Here is a 9,460-nt window from a genome sequence, read left to right on the forward strand (position 1 = left end):
ATGCTAACAGGGTAACAACAGCCCCAGAAAAATATACACTAAACAAATCAGAAGAGATCTGAAACCGGGGGAAAAGAAAGGGAAACAAAGAAAAAAGAAAAAGAAAAAAAAAAGAATATGATCAAATATGATCAGACTGGTGAATAGATCAGTGCCACACACTAGATTTTGGGCATATTTTGGCCTGTTAGAAGAAACTGCCTCCCAAAATTTTAAAGAAAGAAAAACTTATATATGTACAAAAATAAGGGTAAATACAATGAAGGGATGGAATATGACTGTAAAAATGAAAATTATAAAAGATTTTACAAAAGGAATTGATAAGATAAGAAGTTGGTTGAAAAAAGAAAGAAGAGAAATTTAAAAAAGAGAGAGAGAGAATGTGATCAGGCAGGAGACTAGAACAAAGCCATATACTAGAGCTTTAGGGTATATTTTGGACTGTTAGAAGAAACTGTATCACAAAATTTTAAAGAGAGAACAACTTATATATATACCAAAAATAAGGTTAACTACATTGAAGGGATAGAATATGACTCTAAAAATGAAAAATAAAAAAGATTTTTAAAAAGGGATTGATAAAATGTTGGTGAAAAAGGGAAGAAGAAAAATGGGGGCTGGGTTAGCCTGGTGATGGGTATTAAAGAGGGCACTTACCAAATGGAGCACTGAGTGCCACACGCAAACAGTGAATCACGGAACACCACATCAAAAACCAATGATGCAATGTGTGGTGATTAACATAACACAACAAAATAAAATTAAAAAAAAAGAAAATTAAAAAAATTAACTTTGAAAGACTAAAGAATCATGGGGAAAAAAGCGATGAATTCTATGTGCTGTATTCCCCTAATGCTGGAGTTCTGCCATTCTCATTGATCAGTAAACTTGATCTTGGCTGGCTGTTTTCACCTTGCTGTTTATGTCCCTCAGAATAATACCTACTATTTGTGTAATGCTTTGCAGCTTATCAGCTATTTTATACAGAGCTACCACTCTGAGTGCTCACTGTATGCCAGGTCCTAGGCTTCGAATTTGAAATAAATTTTCCCCAGGCTTCCCAAGATAGGTGAGTAATAGTGGCCCTTTGTTACAGGAGAGGAAACAGGCTTAGGGGCTTAGGGTGAGGCCAAATGGCATATTGGAAAAGCTTTGAAGTCAGCCCTGAGCTAAGTTTGGATTGTTTATTAGTTGTGGGTGTCACAGGCTGTCAGGAAAATTGCCTGTGAATGCCTCTGGGCAGGACATGTGCTCCGTGACTTACACCGCTTCACATAGCTCCTCTCTGAACCCCGACAGCTTTTGAACTTGAGACCCCTGAAAATACCATCCCATGTGATCTCTAACAATGACTTTTTTTAAAAAGATTTTATTTATTTATTTGTCAGAGAGAGAGAGAGCATGAGCACAAGCAGGGGGAATGGTAGGCAGAGGGAGAAGCAGGCTCCCCGCTGAGCAGGGAGCTTGACCTGGGACTCGATCCCAGGACCCCGGGATCATGACCTGAACCGAAGGCAGACATTTAACTGACTGAGCCACCCAGGTGCCCTAACAAGGACCATGTAAGGAGGCAGAGCTATGGGACCCGTCCACCCTGAATTAGGCAACAAGGGGGTACATTGTCTGTAGGGAATTTAAAAACAACAGTATAACGGGCTGAAAGTCTAACTTTTTATTATCTTCATATGTGGGTAATTCTAAACAAGGTCCATGACAAAATACTCGTGGGAAAATCTTTTGTTGGTCTAAGTTCTAAAGGTTCTAAACAAATTGTTACGATTACTGTTGAGTTTTGATAATAAATGTGTAAGCTTCAAATTAACACACTTCCATTGTTTTTTAGCAAACAGTATTCTATATGGAAGTTAATTAGGTGAACACCCAGCATTTTCCACTATACCCGTGCATTCTGAGAGAAGTTTGTAACAGCTGAGAATTTTTTAATAATATGTTTAAATTGTTAATTGTTCTAACACTGAAAAGTGAATCAAGAAAATAATGATTCTTTGTAATTTTGTCCTTTAGACTGTCAAATACTCTAGGTATGCCACTGGAGAGACCAAATTTTTTTAGATATGATATTTATTCATTGGCTAATTAGAATTATTATGAACTAATGATTTATTCCCTGGTTAATTCATATTGTTATTGAATTGATAATATTTGTTCTACAATTACCTTATCAGTCAGAGTTCTCCAGAGAAACAGATTCAATAGGATATATAGAGATATACATAAGAGATTTATAGGGGCACCTGGGTGGCTCAGTCTTTCAGCGTCTGCCTTCGGCTCAGGTCATGATCCCAGAGTCCTGGGATCAAGCCCAGCATTGGGCTCCCTGCTTGGTGGGGAGCCTGCTTCTCCCTCTCCCACTCCCCCTGCTTGTGTTCCTGCTCTCTCTGTCTCTCTCTCTGTCAAATAAATAAATAAAATCTTTAAAAAAAAAAAAGAGGAAATTTATAATAGGAATTGGCTCCCACAGTTGTAGAGGACAAGAAGTCCCACAGTCTGCTGTCTGCAAGCTGGAGAAGCAGGAAAGCCGGAGGTATGATTCAGTCCAAGTCCAAAAAACTGGGAAATGGTGCCCAGCTGTGGAAGTCCTCATCCGAAACTGAAATCCCAAGAATCAGGTGCCCCAGTGTCCAAGGGCAGGATAAGATGGATGCCTCAGTTCAAACAGAGCAAATTTACCCTTCCTCCACATTTTTGTTCCACTCAGGCCCTCAAGAGATTGGATGAAGCCCACCTGTCCCGGTGAGGGGAATCTTCTTTATTCCGTACACTGAATCAAATGCCAATCTCTTCCAAAAACACCCTCGCCAACACACCCAGAAATAATGTTTCACCATGGATGTGGGCATCTCTTAGCCCAGTCAAGTTCACCTAAAATTAATCATCACAATTACAAGGTTGAAGAGTACAAAAGATAGGCAATGAAAAATTAAGTCTTCCTCCTATCTCAGATGCCCCACCCCATACCTCACCCCAGATGCAAAGGTGACTTATAGTTTTTTATGTATAGTAGATATAATTTTAACCCCATATTACAAATCAGGAAACTGAGACTCAGAGAGGTTGCGTGACTGCCTGAGATCCCACAGCTGACGGAGCTAAGAGAACTGATTGCTAGAGCTTTTCCCTGACACCACACTGCTACCCGGGTATCATCCTGTGTTCTCCTCTATGTCCTGAGGGTGCATCCTGGATTGAAGACCCCCAAAGAGAGAGGGCTGTCCATGGAAGCTGCTCAGGGAAGTCCCCAGCACTGGGCCACTGGGCACTCCAGCAGGAGGCCTGGATTCGTCCCACAATTAAGCTGCTTCGTAGTGCTGGGCAAGTCTCTTGATTTCCTCACCTGTCCCTCTTATTCACTGGGCTATGTTGGGACTGAAACAAGCTAAGTAGAAAGAGGTTTGGGAAGCTAAAATGGCATACAGATTCAAGGAAAGGAGGGGCGGATGTTGATGATGGGGTAACTTCGTACTTTAATTTGGACATACCTGTCCTTGTTCAGATGTTAAGTTCCTAGAAGAGGGCTGCTTGTTTGCTGCCTCTCTTCTTTTGCAGAGGGTTGACTCTTCGAGCCTGAGCCCAGTGCAGAGAATGAGCCTGTCAAAGGGGCTGCATGGGCACCTAGAAGGTTTGGAGCCAAACCATATACCCAGATAGTGACACTTCCTTCCGGGAGCGGCACCAGGGTCCCAACCACTGGGGGACTGGACAGCTGAGCCATGAAATTCAACCATGGTGAGCAACCCATATCCCCAAAGAAGAAACCTTTGTCCCCTGCCCCTGGCTGACATTCTATGACTACACAGACAGCCCTGCGCAGGTTAGCCGTTGCTGCATAACAAAACACCCCAAGACTTATGAGGCTTGAAACCATACCCATTTATTAGCTCACAACTTTGCCATTTAACTGGGCTCAGCTGCACAGTTCTGCTGGTCTCACCTGGAGATGCTCATTGTGTCTGCAGTCATCTGGGCCAGGATGGTCCAAGATGGCCTCACGCACATCAGAGGTGGTTAGCTGGGGCTGTCAGCCAGGTGCCTTGGTTTTCCTCCATACGGCTCTCCAGTTGGAATACCCTGGGTTCCTTACATAATAACAGCAAGTCCCAAGAGAGTGAAAGTGGCAGCTGTGAGGTCTCTGGAAGTCTGGACTCCAGAAGTCATACATTGTCATTTCTTTTTCTTTTTCTTTTTTTTTAAGATTTTATTTGAGGGAGAGAGAGAGATAAAAATAAAAAGAACAAGCAGGGGGAGGGGCAGAGGAAGAGGGAGAGAGAGAGAGTCTCAAGCAAACTCCCTGCTGAGCATGGAGCCAGATATAGGGCTCAACCTCATGACCCTGAGGTCATGACTGAGCCAAAACCAAGAGCTGGATGCTTAACCGACTGCACCAACCAGGTGCCCCCATACACTGTCATTTCTGACATACTTGTTGGCCAAAGCAAGTCACAAGGCAATTCCAGATTCAAGGAGTAGGAAAGTAGACTCTACCTCTTTTTTTTTTTTTAAGATTTTATTTATTTATTTGAGAGTGAGAAAGAGCATGAGTTGGGGGGAACAGAGGGAGAGGGAGAAGCAGACTCCCCGCTGAGCAGGGAGCTTGACTCGGGACTCAATCCCAGGACCCTGGGATCATGACATGAGCCAAAGGCAGATGCTCAACCTACTGAGCCACCCAGGTGCCCCTAGATTCTACCTCTTGATAAAGGAGCTAATGTTTTGGTCATGCTTTCCAATCACAAGCTTTATACTCCATCATTCAATAATCCTCATCAGTTACCAGTCTGCACTTACTGAACACCTGATATGCACTAGATGCTGAAGTATAAAAGAACTCTCAGACCTAGGCTATGCAGGAAAAGCCCTGAAAGACTTTGAAATGAGCAAAAGTTTACAGAGTACTTTTCAGTGGAGTGCTGGGCTTTGTCGAGGAACCCTCCAGCGTTGTTTGATTCTGTGCCTTTATTTTTAAGTTTATAAAAATAGTTTATTTTAGAGGCACCTGGATGGCTCAGTTGGTTAAGTGTGGGACTCTTGATTTCGGCTCAGGTCATGATCTCAGGGTTGTGGGATCAAGCCCCCTGTCAATCTCCATGCTCAGCGTACAGTCTGCTTGTCCCTCTCTTTCTGCTCCTACCCCCACCCTGCTCACTCTCTCTCTTTCTCAAATAAATAAATCAAAATATTTTAAATTTTTTTAAGAAATAGTTTATTTTCAAGATTTTTCATAGACCTTCAACATCTTATTTTCAGATATACCAAGAAGATAATCTGTGTGTTCAGCATAACCTTTGATCGTTTCTGACTAGACTAATTTATAGCTCTGCAAATTGGAAAAACCGATAGTAATGCAAATTATTTTTGTCCATAGAAATGCAAATTAACTTTGTCTAATGAGATAAAAATGGCTTCTGTCCAGTAGAGAAGATGATTCCAAATATGACATTTTAATACCTATAGGCTATTAACCAGTTTTGTACCTATTAGCAAAATTATTTTGGCATTCCTGACTGTCTATAAATGTTTGCTCTTTAGATCCTCCTTGCAATCGGTTTTAACAAATTGCACGTTTCCCCTTTAATTAATGAGTTAAATAAAATCTTCAATGGGTGCTCACTTTATGTTTGTGCGAAAATCATTGTTTTACCTTTTTGAAAATTATCCCACGGGGCGCCTGGGTGGCTCAGTCATTAAGCATCTGCCTTTGGCTCAGGTCATGATCCCAGAGTCCTGGGATCGAGACCCACATTGGGCTCCCTGCTCAGCGGGAAGCCTGCTTCTCCCTCTCCCACTCCCCCGGCTTATGTTCCCTCTCTCTCTGTGTGTCTCTCTGTCAAATAAATAAATAAAGTCTTTTTAAAAAAAAAAAGAAAAAGAAAATTATCCTACAACAACTTCCTCATCTATAAAATGGTGATAATAACCATACCTCCCCACAGGATTGTTGAGGGCATGAAATTAGATTGTTGAGGGCATGAAATTAGATGAAAATATATAGATGTATTATTATCACAGTACAAACCTCATAATAAATGCTTAATAAATATCAGCTGCTTTATTGTTATTTTTTTATTATTCAAAGGACTTAGTGTTTAAAGATTTTTTTTAATTTATTTATTTGAGAGCGAGAACACGAGCAAGGGGGGGTACGGGAAGAGGCAGAGGGAGAGGGAGAAGCAGACTCCCCTCTGAGCAGGGAACCCGATGGGGCTCAATGCAGGGCTCGATCCCAGGATCCTGGGATCATGACCTGAGCCAAAGGCAGACGTTTAACCAACTGAGCCACCCAGGCACCCCTACAAGACTTAGACTTTAGTTGGGAAATCACACAACACAGAAGCAAAGAGTTCCAATACATCATTAAGCTCTACACTGTACATTACAGGTTATTAATTCTGGTATTTAAAACAGGTTATTGGAGTCTGGAGTAATCCAGAAAGGCTTCCCAGAGGAGGAGTGGTTTCTTAGCTGGTCCTCGAAGGATGGGCAGGATTTGCAGAAGGAAAGAGAAGGGGGAGGAGACCAAACCAGGCAAGGCAAGGTCAAGGTGGGAAGAGTATAACTTGACCAGGCTCTTGATGAGTTCATCCCAGGTCCTTCCCCTATTGCATTTATCTTTACCTTTTTTTTTTTAAGAGGGGAGGAGGGGCAGAGGGAGAGGGAGAGAGAGAATCTTAAGCAGGCTCCACACCCAGAGCAAAGCCCCTGATGTGGGGCTCAATCTCACCAGCCTGACATCATGACCTGAGTAGAAATCAAGAGTCAGATGCTTACCCGACTGAGCACCCAGTTGCCCCTTACCATTACCTTTGATTTGTCTATTAGAGAGTACTTCACGATTCCTTTCTCATTTATCCACAGACCTACAATAAAAACATTAATCAGGCGAATTATTTATCAGTACCTACCAAGAGCACACAACTAACCATAGATTTGTAAACTCCTGAGGGGCAGGGGTCTGGCCTTTAGTTGTTTCTCAAACACACTTCAGCATTAAAAAGTTTGACCTGGGGGTGTTTGGGTGGCACAGTTGGTTAAGTGTCTGACTCTTGATGTCAGTTCAGGTCGTGATCTCAGGGTCATGAGATCGAGCCCTACTTCAGGTTCCAAGTTCATCATGGAATCTGCATAAGACACTCTCCTTCTCCCTCCACCTCTTCCTGCCCCACCCCCATGCACACGCTCTGTCTCTCAAATAAATAAATAAATTTTTTAAAGTTTGACCTGGTAAGTGAGAAGGAAAGAACAAGAACTTGAGCCTGCGCTGTCAAACAAGGCTGTCCTAGCAAACAACCCCAGACTGCCCTCCTGCGTGGCTCCAGAGGTGGGTTCAGGTTTAAAACACTACATGGCAAATCTTTAGCCAAAGTCCTCATGCGTCTCTCCTTTGACTAACAATCACCAACCCAGGGCGTGGGAACTATACCATCTTTCATAGTGCAGGTTGTATTGGGGGGGTGGGGGGATGACCACCTATACCCCTCAAGCAGAAATTCTCATCAAAAAGAAGATTACAGGGTACATGGTCTTGGAAGAGAGGAAACACAAACATGTATAAAATAGCTCCTGGAGTTTAAAATTAGGAAGATGAAATAAACTAAATACACAATTAAATAGGAGACCAGGCCAAGATGATGTCTTGGGACACCAGTTGGAGTAGGTAGGCTTCTCCTGCAAATGATCTGGCAAGACTGAGAAGGTACAGGCTATTCTAAGTGAAGGGAACAGTGAGTAACACTGGGAAATCTCAGGGCAAGGCAGAAGTTGGGAGTGACAGATAAGGTTAGAGAAGCAAGCTGAAGGCAGATTACTAAGTGCTTTCAAAGCTAGGGACTAGTGCCTTGGAAAGAGATAGGATGTGTATTATATTTCTCCAGAGAAAACAGAACCAATAGGAGAGGGGACGGAGGAGAGGGAGAGAGAGAGGAGATTTATTTAGGAACTGTCCCACATGATTATGGACGCTGAGAAGTCCCACGATTTGCCATGTGTAAGCTAGGGAACCAGGAAAGCTGGTGGTGTAATTCAGTTGAGTCCAAAAGCTGAGAACTAGAAGCACAGACGTCTGAGTTCAGGAGTAGATGAATGACTTAGCACCAGCAGAGAGAGCAAATTTGTCCATCCAGCTGCATTTTTGCTCTATCTAAGCCCTCAGTAGATTGAATGATGTCCACCAGCATCAGTGAAGGTGATCTCTACCCACTCTACCAATCCAAATGCTAATCTCTTCCAGAGATACCCTCACAGAAGCACCCAGAAATAATGTTTTACCAGCTCTCTGGGCATCCCGTAGCCCAGTCAAGGGGACACAATAAAATTAGCCATCACAGAGCTCAGTTTTAGGAAGATTGCGTCAGGCACCATGTGAGAGCAGAGGCAGTAAGATGGATGGGGAGGGAAGGATGGGGTAGGTGGTCAACAACCCCCACCACCCTTACTCACTCAGTTCCAGCCACAGTGGTCTCTTTATTGGACCCCAAACACACCAGGCACACCTCCACCTCAGGCTCTCTGGCTCTGCAACACTTTTCCCAGACTCCTGTCATCTTCCTTCCTCATTTCCTTCATCTCTACTCAAATCCCCAGGGCTACCAAACATAAAATAGCACCCTTCCCCACCATGGGCCCCTCTAGCCCTTTGATCTTGCTTTATTTTTCTCCATGGTACTTATCACTATCTGACCTAATATATATTTGTTTATTGTCTGTCCATTTCCAATAGGATGTAAGCTCTGTAAAGACACAGATTTTTTTTTTTAAGTTCACCATTGTGTCCCCATTGCCCAGAACAAGGCACACAGTATGAATACTCAATGAATATTTGGGTTGGTTTGGGATGGGAAGATTAATATGATACCAAGGATTTGAGACTGTGACTTGGAAGACAGTAGTCCCATTAACAGAGATAGGGAAGTTGGGATAGAAAAATGAGTGTGTTCAACCTGGGACAGTTTGAATTTAAGATGTCTAAGAGATCATTGAAAATCCAGGACTAGTCCAGAGCAAACACACAGGGCAGAGGAAGGCAGAATTCAAATTTCCAAACAGTAAAAAAAAAAAGCAACTGAGAGGGAAAAAAAGTTTAATGGAGAAGCACAAGTGTCAGGTACGAGGAGCACAATGTGAGGCCACAAATGGAAAGTAAATCATTAGGTCAGAAATAATAAAGAAATGATTAGGTTGAAGACGAAAAATGTCAGGAAAAGGAGATAGGGTCAAGACCACGAGAGAGAACCATTAGGCCTTTTACAAGGTTGAATCTATGGGGTGTTAGCTATAGGGGGCCTGATAGGACAGATTGCTTACAGAACACCTAGAGCTGCCCCCCAGAATTTAGGCCAAGGTGAGAAACCCAGAGTTGGAGGCATCTATTGAATTCATCAAGAGCTGTGATACAAAGATATGGTCTTTGCCCCATCTGAACAGGAGTGACAACAGAAGCTTTGGG

This window comes from Leptonychotes weddellii, chromosome 5 (genome assembly GCF_054177405.1).
Source record: "Leptonychotes weddellii isolate Sample4059 chromosome 5, ASM5417740v2, whole genome shotgun sequence".
Lineage (NCBI taxonomy): Eukaryota > Metazoa > Chordata > Mammalia > Carnivora > Phocidae > Leptonychotes > Leptonychotes weddellii.